We start from the raw sequence: 13,810 nt of genomic DNA, 5'->3' as shown, positions 1-13,810 counted from the left end.
TCTGGAATCAGAAAGGCCTGTGTTTGAATTGAGTCTGCTCCTTAGAAGATATGTGATTTGGGCAAACCACTTAATTTTCTAAACACCAATTCTTTAGATTGAGATAACAATATCTACCACATAGAGGCGTTGTAAGAATTAAAGAATTATCTGAGAAAATACAAGTAAAACACTTTATATAATGCATGGTACTTACTAAATAGTCACATGCTAATAAGTGTTCAAAATGTGAGTTACCTGTCATACTCAAGGCAAACTTGTATACCACAACATAACTTCCATAAATTTCATAAACTAAAACATAGAAAGTATAAAATGCTGCCTAATATAGAAATAACAATAATAGTAATAATTGTCACTGCTGCTATTATTAAAGAATAAGATACTCCAGTAACTCAATTGAGCCATTATTGAAATAGAGTCTTTTCATCAACATTTTACTGATTGTCAGTGTTTTAAATAATGCTTTTTATCTCATTATTGTTATCCTGGTTTCTTCACTTAAGGGAGAATAAATTAACAAATATATGTTTAACTTATGTTAATATAAACTTAATGTTTATGCTAACATAAAGAATAGATTTCTTTACTGTAATTTCATTTTAAGTGGATAACTATCCTTTTGCCACACAGTAAGGTATCTTAAGAGATAATAGGTAGTCTCCTTACCACATGTCAATTTTGAAAGATGACATTCACTCTAGGTCCTATGACCACAAGAGTTAAATTTTAAAATGGTCCACAGATGGGATTATTTTATTTTTAAGCACTTCCATGTATGCACATATGCACATTAAATTTACTTCACAGAAAGGCCTTAAGTGTTTTAAAACTCTGTTTGGAAAAGCCTTGAAATTTGAAAAGGAAAGATTTCCATGCATTGGTTGGTTTGTGGTTTTACCAACATGATTTTTATATGTGTAGATTCTTTAGAGATGGTATTTAAACTTTATACTCTATACTTTCACATTCTCATTTTAATCTATAAATCTTTTAAACTGTGTGCGCTTTACTAATCATACTGAAATATGGGTGTGTGCATATGGCTTGGAGCAATGAAGTATTTAAAAGACATTTAAGGTAAAAAAAAAAATGTGTAGTAAAAAAATGTAATGCTTATATGGTTTATGTAGAAAGAATATTTAAAATGGAAAATAAAAGCTACTTTAAAATATAGAAGAGTCTCACCAAAAAAATTGTGCTAGGCATTTGGTAGAGCATAGGTATAATTGTTAAAAATACTGTTTTCATATAAGGTTAGTATGCTTGTCAGAAAGAGGAAAACATCTGTATTGTTAGCAATTCAAAATTACAGTTTCTAGGTTGACTAGCATGGAACTGAATACTATAATGAGTTGTCCTGGCTTAAAACATCAGTAACATCATGTTTAATGCCCTCAAGGAACAGCAGGAACATAACTGTTGTAGTACAAACCACTTAAAGTTTTCCAGGGCTATTATATTCATGCTATCATATGTGCTACTAATTAGACAAATTTTATCTTTTTCCAGTCTTTTACCAGTTTGTGAATTTCATGTCATCTTTGAGTATAAAAAAGTATACATTTTTAACAAGTGTTTATGCTCACTGTTTTCAAATAATAATTTCTAAATCCTACTCATGACTTTGTTGATTTTGGGGAAAAATGAAGTCCCCTTCTTTTTTAAAATTCTTTTGCATAGACAGGGTCTCACTCTGTTGGCCAGGCTGGTCTGGAACTCCTGGCCTCAAGCAAACCTCCTGTCTCAGCCTCTAAAGTGCTCAGATTCCTGAAAGGTTTAAAAGGTAAAGGAGACATGCTTCATAAAATGCTATTTCTTAGCTCCCTTTTCAAAAAACATATGGAAAAACTGAAACAATATAAAATACAAGAGAAAGTATTTATCACTCACAGACTAAATGTACGTAGGAAAAATAAAGAAATAAATGAAGCAATTAATGTAACTATCTCTTGAACGTCATCTGTGTCCAAATCCCTGGTGTTAAACACCGTAGTCTACACAAAGATAAATAAGAAAGAATCCTGGATTGCAAGGAAATAGTCCAGAAAAGGAAATAAGGCAGGAACTCAAGCTACTATATGGTGAAAAGTTTTGTAGTGTTTCATTTGAGGGAGCTATGTCTGTCTGAAGCAATCAGAAAAGACCATGGAGGAAGTAGAATTTGTGCTTAAAGGACAGAAATCCACAGGGACGAAGTTATACAGAGAAAGTCCTAGAAGTGGTAAATGCAAGGCATATATTGAGCACACAAAATATTTCAGTTTGATTGGAATATAATCTGTAAAAAAAGAATGTTTAGAAATAATTGGGTAAATGTTCATTGGATCAAGATCATAGAGAACCTAAATGCTGGATACTGTATTGAATAGACAAGAGAGTTGGTACCCTAAAATCATTTTGATGATAGGAGCAACAAGAACAGTATTTTTGGAAGACAAAAAGAAAGACTGATACAAGAAGAGATTATATGTGGAATCCAGGTGGGTGATTTTGTAATAGCACAGGGACAGGATGGGGAGCACCTCCCTGCACCAGGGAAGAGCAGTAATGGCATTGAGAAAGTTTATAGGACGATATGCTCTAGAGGCGGAACCCGTGGCACCTGGCAAACAATCAGGGGTAGATAACAAGGGAGATAGAGAATAGCCAAGTAAATCTGAAAATCTGGGACTGGCGTTCAGGAGATGATGCTAATGCTATCAGAACTGGAGAAATCAGAAATGTAAGAATTTTGTGGGGTGGACTGATATGTTGAAATCATGAGTAATCTTTTACTTATACTTTTAAGAAATATTTATTGATATTCTACTATGTGCCAGAAGTTATGCTAAATGCTGGGGATGAAATGCTGAGTGCAAACAGATTACAGTTCATTAAGGAAGACACCTTTGATACTTGACAATACAAAAAATATAAACATGAAAGTAACAAATGTGACAAGCACTTGAGACCAGAGAAAAAGTGCTTCTAATGCTTCTAGGGAGATTGTTTCACCCATTAAAATGACTCTTAAACTGAAATTTGAAGAGTAAGTAGAGGGAGTCAAATAGAAGAGACAGCAGCAAAAGGCCTTCTAAAGCCGAGGTCGTGCGTGTGCCGCTACAACCACGACAGGGCCAGGCGTGGTGGCTCAGGCCTGTAATCCCAGCCCTTTGGGAGAACAAGGCAGGTGGATCACTTGAGGCCAGGAGTTCAAGACCAGCCTGGCAAACATTGTGAAACCCTGGGCATGGTGGCACATGCCTGTAATTCCAGTTACTCGGGAGGCTGAGGCACTAGAATAGTTTGAATCTGGGAGGCGGAGGTTGCAGTGTGCTGAGATTGCGTGACTGCACTCCAGCCTGGGTGACAGAGCCAGACTCTATCTCAAAAATAAACAAACAAACCAACAACAATAACAACAACAACAAACCCACTACAGAATCTAATGGAGAAGAGAAGGAAGATGGTTGTCTAAGACGTGGAAAGATGGCCATGTTGCTGGAGCAGACAGCAAGGGGAGAGGAGGTGCAATCCCAGAAAAGAGGGGAAAGAAAGCTAAATCGTGTATGGCCTTATAGTTTGTGTTAAGCTAGGAGCAAGAGGATGACACTGAAAATTTTTAAGCATGAAAATACCATAATCAGAGGACAAAGGGGTAATATAGACTGTGTGGTAGTGAGAAACAGGGAAGAAGTGAACCTTTTTAAGAATATTTCAGAGGAAAAAGGTAGGGTTTTATGATATGATATGCATTAGAGAGAAGTAAGGGCCAGAGTAATTTCTATGTTTTTGTATTACCCAATGGGATAAATGATATGAGCATCAGCGGAAAAGGTCCACATAAAAAGAGGAAACTATCAGCTGAGTTTTGGACATACGCAGTTTAAGCCAATAAGATAATTTCCAATTTCCAAGAAGATATACCCATAGCTATTAAAAATGAAGAACAGCTATTTCTGAGGTTGGGGAATGGTGGAGATAAAGACCTGAAAGTCGTTGGCACAGATGTGGTAGTTGAAGCCATTAGAGCAAATGAAATCCTAAAGCAGAATACAGAATGAAATGAGGGAGACCAAAGACGGAACTTTAAGAAATATCCATGTAAGAAAACAGAAGGGAGACATTCCCAAAAGATTGGCAGCGAAGAAACAATCACAGAGGTTGAGAGTAGAAGAATCTGAATAATAAAGCTCTATGGAGTTTCATGAAGACCTAATTACCCATATTGTTCATGTATAATCCCTCTTGTATATTTAATGATATGAACAGCATCAAGATGTACAAACATTGACTTTGGTTTCTAGACTCCCTCCCTCCAAAGCTTCAAAAGACACACACACACACACACACACACACACACACACACGTGCGTGCGCACATACACACCTGTTCCCCTGCTGTGTTAGGTAAGTATGAGGTAAATGGTTATGAAAGCTACTCTTTATTATCCTCAATAATAGGTCTGTATTTGACAAACAGATTCTTGCTATATTCTATTAAGATCTATGAAAAACAGAAACAAGAGAAAAATTATCTCTAGCATTAAGTGTCAAGAAATTACAGCTGTTATTTGTCTGCTTTTAACTTATTGAGATATTGTGGCATGCAGCCAGGTTAACTCAACAATAGACAGTATCAGCAATGTAACAACAAAGTCACTGGGCTTACATGCAAACTATAAAAGGATATTTGCTGTATTGTTCTTGCCCTTGGAATGCTCCTTCCTTCCCTTCCTGTTTTGTTGCTGCAATAGGATGTCAGCTCAAATTTACTGCCATTATTGTCATTTGGCCAATGAATATTATGAAATGTGGTAGGCACTTACCGAACATGCAGTCTGAAGTCTGACTCCTTTAAAGAGGTTATTGGATTGGCTGAATGTTCTTCGAATATGAATGTGACAATAAGGCTTGTCTCTTTCCCCTATGTGAAGTGAACCCTTCAGAATGGCTTTGTATCTCAAATAAAAGTTATGGCCTTTAAGAAATACAATTATCTTTCTCAGAAATTTTCAAAATTAGTCTACAGCCTAAGGTAGCATCCTGAAATTCCATCAGAATTTCCCTAAAAACAACAAAAATCTGTCTTCATGAGAAACAAGCATAAGACAGAGTTTCTTAACCTCAGCACTACTGACATTTTAGACAGGGTCATTCCTTGTTGTGAGAGTTTGTCCTGTGCATTGCAGGACATTTAATCACATCCCTGGCCCCTATCTTCTAGATTCTAACAGTACCCTAACTCCTACAAGAAGCGATAATCAAAAATGTCTTCAGACTTTGCCAAATGTTCCCTTGGGGGCAAAATCACTGCAGGCTGAGAACCACTGGCCTAAGAGAAGTATCTTAATGGAAAGCAATAAAGAGTAGAATTTGTGAAATATATATGGTGTAATCATAATTTAATTTTCACTTTTCACTTTCTATCATTATATGGTATAATAGTACCTAAAGAATAAAGGCAAGCCTTTAAATAGTAAAATCACCCACTAATAGTAACAATTTTCTAATCTTTCTTATCATAATGAAATTTTTGGTAAGCTCTCTGGGATGATGTTTGCGTTTTTCTCTGTTTTGGATTTTACATACTAGTTTTATTCATTCATTTATCCACTCCTTCATTCAATAAGTATTTCCCTTTATGCTCCAGGCAGTAGGCATTAGAAACAAAATAATGACTGAGATAAGCAAGGTTGCTGCTGCTCCAGTGGAGTTTAAATTCTAATAAACAAAAGCACAGTGCACAAATAAGATTCAGCTAAGCAGAGGATCAATACAGTCTGATGTTATTGAGCAAGGATTGGCAAACTATGCTGGCTTGTTTTCGCAAATAAAGTTTTATCAGAACACAGCAACACATTTACTTATATGTTGTCTATGACTGCTTTTCTGCTGCAACACCAAGGTCAATTAGCTGTGATAGAGAACATATGGCCTGCAAAGCCTAAAAATATTTGCTACGTAGTACTTGCAGGAAAAGTTTCCAGACTCCTATAACAGAGTGAGATTGGGTGGCCGTTTTTGATTAATTGGAGAACAACATTTTGCAAAGATGATAGCTACTAGACATTTAAACTGATAGCTGCTAGAAGGAATCAGGCCTGAGAAGAAGAGAAAGGGAAGAGCAGGCAAAGGAGAGGCTGGAAAGAAACCCCTAAGGCAAGAATGAGCTAATGTGGTTGAGAAATAGGAATGGTCAGAGATGAGATATGAAAGATAATGTGAGCCTGACCATGCAGGGCTTTGTAGGTAATGCTAGAGATGAAGATCTTTACTCCAAGTGAGATAGGAAGCTGAGTGGGATTTGAAAGTTTTGTGTGTTGTGACCTAAGTTACGTTTTAACTGGAATGTTCTGGCTGTTCTGCTGAGAACAGAATATAGGAAGGCAGGAGAGATCATTTAGGAGGTTAATAGTCAAGCTAACAGACAGTAATTTCTTGACTGGACTATTAATAGTGAATATGGAGAGAGGGAATGAGTTTGGGTTAAGTTTTAGAAGTAAAATTTACATGACTTGTCAGTAAGGTAGAAATGAAAGGTAAAGAAAGAAACAGAAAGGTAAAGAAAGAAACAGAAGAGTAACCCCTAGATTTTTGAATTAAATATGTGCAGGAGGAAATGGGCTTGAGGGTTTATGATATCAGAAGTTCTGTTTTGGGTTTATTAAATATTCATGTAGAAATATGAAGTAGATATAGAGATATAAGATTCTGGAGTGGCAGGGAGAAGTCAGAGTTGAAGTTAAATATTTGGATGGTATTTGAGGCCATGAGAGAGGATGAGGTCATTTAAAGAGATGTTGTAGATGGAGAAGAGCAGACCAGAGGACTAGTCAGTTCCACATTGAGAAATTAACTACGAGAGCAGGATGCAGTAGAAGACAAGAAGTAATGTCTGGTGAGAAAGAAGTAAAACTAGCAAAGTGTGTTGTCCTGGAACTGTCGTTTGATGAATAGAATACCTCGTTGTCTTTCCAGACCAACTATTTATGTTCCTACTTTACAACAAACTGAGAGTTGCCGCCGGGCGCGGTGACTCACGCCTGTAATCCCAGCACTTTGGGAGGCCGAGGCGGGCGGATCACGAGGTCAGGAGATCGAGACCGTCCTGGCTAACACGGCGAAACCCCGTCTCTACTAAGAATGCAAAAAAATTAGCCGGGCGTGGTGCGGGCGCTTGTAGTCCCAGCAACTCGGGAGGCTGAGGCAGGAGAATCGCCTGAACCCGGGAGGTGGAGCTTGCAGTGAGCCGAGATCGCGCCACCACACTCCAGACTGGGCGACAGAGTGAGACTCCGTCTCAAAACAAACAAACAAACAAACAAACAAAAAAGAAACAGAGTTAATGAGATTGGGTGACTGGTCAAAACTGGTAATCAGACGAGTGAGGACTAAAATCAGATGTTATTCATCTTACATACAAAGCTCTTGTGGCCATGAAATACCTGAGGTGGATGCTTGGTTTTTGTCTAGTTAGCATCTCTTTGAGGAACTATCTCCTCACTTCATCCTCGTTCCATGTTGGTGGAATGAAGCCCACTAATCAGACCTTCAATCTTACGGCTCCAGTAACTATTTGGAGTATGAATTAATGATACAATCCAGGCTAATCAATCTTTCTTAGGAATTTTTTTTTTTTTTTTTTTTTTGAGACGGAGTCTCGCTCTGTCACCCAGGCTGGAGTGCAGTGGCGCGATCTCGGCTCACTGCAAGCTCCACCTCCCAGGTTCATGCCATTCTCCTGCCTCGGCCTCCCAAGTAGCTGGGACTACAGGCTCCCGCGATCACGCCCGGCTAATTTTTTTATATTTTTAGTAGAGACGGAGTTTCACCGTGTTAGCCAGGACGGTCTTGATCTCCTGACCTCATAATCCGCCCGCCTCGGCCTCCCAAAGTGCTGGGATTACAGGCGTGAGCCACCGCGCCCGGCCAATAATCTCTTTCAACTGTGGAGTAGGGGACTACTTTCACAGGGATAATGAGCTGTGAGAATGACGAATGCCTAGAACTGCCAGTGCCTAACTTGCTACCAAGTGGGGGAAGATACTGCTTAAAAATAGGACCAACGCTGAAACAACGTGATAGTTGTGTGAGCGTCTGGAAACTCAGTTGGGCCTGGGGATAAAAGCACAACTCCCCACGACGCCGCTCCTTTCCTCATTATTTCACTTAAACTGGTTTGAATTGAGTTTTTACCATTTGAACTCCCAGAATTTCTAACACAACACTTTGTCTTGTTTATCTGTGTACACCAGCGTATCTCCATCCATACACAAAAGATGCTTAATAAATATTTATTAAATAAGATGGAAAATGAGTATTTAATAACATACCCTGATTTAAAATTAAATCATTAGTTCAGCTATTTAACACTGAAAGGAGTTTAAAGATTTTTCCTCCCGTTACTAGACAAAGACATTTAGTTTTCTGAGAAAACATAGTTTCAACCAAAATTGTTGATCTTTTCAAAATGTCAACATTGACAAGTAAATAATTTAACTATTTTTTAAAAATTTAAGGTCACTTTCTTCTTTTTTCTCTCCCCTTTATTTTCATAGTTCGGTGAATGGACAAAGAATTACTTTAGGACAACATTCATTTAATGGTTTCAGTTGCCTTTCTCTCTCTAGTCTTTAAAGTATATTATCCCATTTACCTTCTTTCCTACGTTTGTTCCCCCTTGGGTTCTAACTTGATAAATTGGTCTTCAACCTAAGTCTTTATAAAATTCCTTTTGTATCTCTAAGTTGCAAATACACCTTTAAGCTTATGAAAAATAAGTTAGTATGACTACTGATATAATCAGTGTTGCCATTTTATTATAACAATATAATTTTTTTCCTTTTGAAAATTGTGAGTGAAGATTATTTGAACTATGAGTCTTCCATTGTGTGGGAGAGGAAATAGAATTTTCAATTATTCCTCATTTTAATGGAATCAGAATGAAAAATCTGACTTCTCTGTCTAACTGCAAATGTAGTGGCCATAATCTTGGTACTAATTTTTCCTTTCTGAAATTACTGACACTGCTACCATTTTTATTACCAGAGGGAAAGTAATCCACTATTTTCTGGGACTACCTTAAAGAAAAAAGTAGTGAAATTTTAGCACTCTCTGAAAAAAAAAAAGGAATTTTTACTTTTAAGTGTCCACTTCTAGGGCCTATAAATATTCTGATTCTACCTACCACAGTCTCCACACCTGTAATGTCTTAAATCAGAAACTGTAACAAATCTGGTTTGTGGCTATGAACAGGGTGGGCTCCACTGAAATACACGACCACCAACCTCTACAGTTAACTTTAGTCACTGCATAATTCATTTTTACTACTGCTGTGTTTTTTCTGCTTTATCGAAAGTTATGATTTCAAGTTCTATTTGTACCTTTGCTGGCTTAGTTTGAACCAGCTTTTTTTTTTTTTTCTTTTTTAATGTCTCAGGTTATTAATCAAATTTATACTGATGTAAAAGTTTCCTTTACTCTCAGCATCTCTCCCTGCCCCCACAATTTTTCACTATTTGGATCAAGGTAGCATTTACTGAGTACTTATTTTCACACATTATGCTTTGATGACTATATTTAATTCTTTTTCTATTTTTAATGTAGATTTTATGATACAAGAATCACTGAGGCCTCTGAGATAAGTTCCACCTAGTTGAGTCCATTTCAGGCTTCAGGTAACCATTTTTGTTTCCACAGTGATAAGCTTCTTTATTTAGTTAAGAAGTACATATTAGAATCTGCTATGTATGAAAGAACACACATCTAAATTATATAAGCATAAGAATATTTTCATCAAATACTGATTCAGCATGTCTCTTCAATTATATGTTGTATATGAGGTTATTATAAAATGACTTCTCTTGAATTTCTCTTTCTTATTGAAGCTTAACCTTTGATGACACCTCCAAAAACCATTGAGCCATTCTTAATAAGCTTATTCATTTCAGGCATTAGCTAAATGTCATCTGGTGGCTTGTGTTACATAAATGTTGAATTTAATCATTAAGAGAAATCATCTGAAGTGGATTTGAAGACTCTTCCTTTGATTCTAGTGAAGAGATCCTTTAAGGTAGACTTCACAAACTTTCTTAGATTTGGGTCTGCTACTATGGTAAACGGTCCCATTGATCACTAGAGTTTGTGTGTGTGTGTGTGTGTGTGTGTGCGTGTGTGTGTATATATATGTGTGTGTGTATGTTTTAACTGATGGGCGATGAGAAAGTTATAATTAATAACTTTAGGCAATCAAAAAGATGGGTAAAAAAATTAAGAAGTATTTTGGATGAAATAGACTCGAGCTTAAGCAAAACAATGACCTGACAGACCACATCGGTGGTAGAGAAGGCTGCCTTAATAAATTTATTATGTGTAAAATGAACAAGTCTAAATATGGCTGGTAATGAGACAGTATCTGCAAGAGTATTCATACATGAACATTATATTTTAAGGAGAAATACTATAAAGTGAATAGAAAGCAAATAATTTGAAGACCAGTTTAAAAAACTAAGATAATTTATCCTAAATAATAGAAGGTACAGGAAACTTTACATTGTCTTATTAATATACTGTAAAGACTTTTCTACCAAAATGTAGATTTCATTTTTCTTTATGGCCCCAAGTGGGAGAATTGAGGTCACTGAGGCATGACTAAGTACACAGATTTTGGCTGCTTGTAAGGAACAGCTTTCTTCCCATAAAGAGAAGTACCTAAGTGGGAACAGAATACTCTCTTTGTGTTTAAGCAAAGGTTGTTATATCACAAAGTGGGGTTGTATTTAGAATTGAAGCATTGAATCTTCCTAACCCAGAGATTTTACTCTATCCTAAGCTATCAAACCAATGATTATTTAACCAGATATTGTTAGGAATTCTGATATAACCCCAATTCTACTCCCTTCTTGACTCCCCTATTTTTTTAACAAAGATACATGTTATGAATGTACCTTTGATAAAAGTATGTATCTATATCTACATATATTTATAAATAAATGTCTTTTTTTTTTTTACTTCTTTTCTAAATCATATTCAATTAAAATCAAAGTCATGATCCTTTTTCTTTAAAATGTATGTCTCATATTCATTATTTTTAACTTCTTTTCGTTGCTGGAGCTGCCACATTTTCCCAAATCCTAATCTGCTCAAATCCAAACCAGATAGATAGCCTAGTAACAAGAGCCCTTGCTACGAGTATTCTCATTTCTATATTTTCTTAGATACTGTACCATACCAAGAATACATTCCTCAAATAATAATTTTATTTCACCTTTTACCTCTTTCCCTTTTTAAAATTTCCTTTGACTACAGAATTGGTACAAACTCCCAATTTAAAAATTCACAAATTCCCATAACTTAATTTTTATTATTTACCGAATTTTGTCATTCTCAATGTGACCTTTCTGGTATGGGGTCTGATACCGTTCTTTTCTAGGGACATCGAGACTTGATTATTTGTGTGTACTTCATTCCCCAATTTTAACTCCTATCTCTGAACTTCTATTTCCTTCACTCAGTATCCTGGAAGGTCTAGCTTACTTTCTTCCTGGTGTACTTCCTTACCTCTCTTGCCCAAGTTAAACATCCATTTCTGTCTTACTTTTTAGTAAGCACTGTAGTTACATATTTATGTACATATGTGTTGAATAAGCTGGTAGCACTCAATTTACAGTGTTTGAGAGAAGCTCCAGATTTATAATATATCCCTGTTCATTTTTTGTTTTTTACCAATAATATGGTTTAATTGTGCATATGTAATCACAATTCTACAATAACACATACTTCCTACAACATTAGACCCTGAGAAAACATGTGGCAATTCTCTGTCAATTTGGAAAGGAAGCATTCACCTATGAAAGAAAATGCTTCCATCAGGTACTTTAAGGTTGAAGAGGCAGAGGACAAGCTATCCACAAGGAATTTGGAAGAGAAGCTTGTTTCGAAGTTGGATGAGCCATGGTAAAATCTCAAACAGTTTGTTATTTTTAGCTCTGCCAAGAAATAGCTAATTTCATGCAAGAATTATCTTGCATCTGACCCAGAGCAAAGACTCCCTGGCCGTTCTTTGTATATGTTGATGCAACGGGAGAATTGTTTCATGCTTTAAAAACCAAGCGAGGAAGAACTTGAGAAAAAGAAAAGAGAGTTGTAGGGTACTAAACAGTTTTGCTTTTCTTTCTGGCAGACTTATTTGTAACTGCAAAAGAAAAGACTGTCAAGATATTTGGTAACTAGGAAGAACTGAAGTGGCTATTTTCTCCCCCACATTTTTATAAACCTCTTTTTCTAAGTCAGGTTCCGTTAGGAAACTGACTAGCTAGCAGGTGGTAGTTAGTTCTTTCTTTCTCTGCTGTTGACATTCAACAAAACAATCCCGTCATTTATCCTTTTATGTATACATATTTCAAAAATCAATGTTTGCAATTTTGATTGCCTTCTCCACAATATTCTTGTGACTTGTGAGAATAAGATGAAGCATTAAAAATAGGTCATTTAGAGAGCAGGCATAGGGAATGGAGAAGTGTAGGAAATCAACTGTTTCGTTACCCCAGTCCCTTTCCCAAGACTGCTTTCTAAAATGCTGTCTTTTATTTTCAAATTCATTTTTCTTCATATTCAGTTCACCTTAGCTGGTAAGAAAGGCTTTGATCAGTATTTTATTGGTATTACTCATATGAATACTCCCCTGGAATTATATTGAGGGTGTAAGCTACACATATCTCCTGACCTCACCCTGCCTCTTGTCCTTGCCTGCTGGTTATGAAATTATATTTAAAATGTACATCTGTTTCTTCCTTAATACCAAAGATTAAATAGCAGCATGAAGCCTCCTCATTTTCTTTTTTTATGTTGGAAATTGAGATTTTCTTGTAATCAGCAAGCAAAATAAAAACAAAAACAAGACATGACAGGAAAAAAACGGTATATAAGTAGACTAAATGACTTCCTGTTGGGGAGGTGTTTGCGTGGGGGTGCCTATAATCAAAATCATCAATCCTACCCAAGCATGACGCTGGCATAAAACACTACCAAATGAAGACATCCTGTTATTCCTGCTTAAAAGGTAACTATTTGGGAAAAGATAACATATTAAGCTCATATAACTGTCACTGTGAGAAAATTTGTCATAATTTTTCAGCAGTCAGTTGGAGGAAAGGAGACTGAGAGAGAACAGGAACTTGCCTGGAAAAAGACCATAATACAATCTGAGTACAATGTGTACAGTGTGGGTGAGCTCTGACATTAAAGATCATAGAGTCATAGAAACTTGAAGTTGGTTAAGTAAAGAAGGTCTGGTCAGATGGGCTTGGTCAGATTTGTATATCTAAATACAGAAAAGGTACAGTAATAATATGGTATTGTAATTTCATGGGACCACAGTCGTATATGTGGTATGTCATTGACTGAAATGTTGTTATGGAGTGCATGACTGTCTATCGGTGTATTGCTCTTCTTATAGCAGAAGTCTCCTTTTTTCCATTCTCATAGGGTGACATGCCCTTTAATCTCTTCCTTTTAAAATTCTCTCTCAACATATACACTCTTTAAATTTCTCATACCAAGACTTTGTTCTCTTCCATCCGCACATGACCTGCATTTATGTATAGGCACTATTTAAATTCTCTTCTCCACGTTTCTCATGTTTCTCTTCTTATTTCCAGTTGGTATAGCCTATGAATGTTTTGCAAAAAAAAAAAAAAAAATTTTTTTTGAGTCAGGGTTTCACTCTATCACCCAGGCTGGAGTCCACTGGCAGCATCCTAGCTTACTGCAGCCTTGAACTCCTGTGTTCAAGTGATCCTCCAGCCTCAGCCCCCCAGGTAGCTGGG

The sequence above is a fragment of the Mandrillus leucophaeus genome, unplaced genomic scaffold (assembly GCF_000951045.1).
Source record: "Mandrillus leucophaeus isolate KB7577 unplaced genomic scaffold, Mleu.le_1.0 Scaffold113, whole genome shotgun sequence".
Classification (NCBI taxonomy): domain Eukaryota; kingdom Metazoa; phylum Chordata; class Mammalia; order Primates; family Cercopithecidae; genus Mandrillus; species Mandrillus leucophaeus.
The sequence above is the reverse complement of the archived record's forward strand: the minus strand, read 5'-3'. Positions refer to the sequence as shown.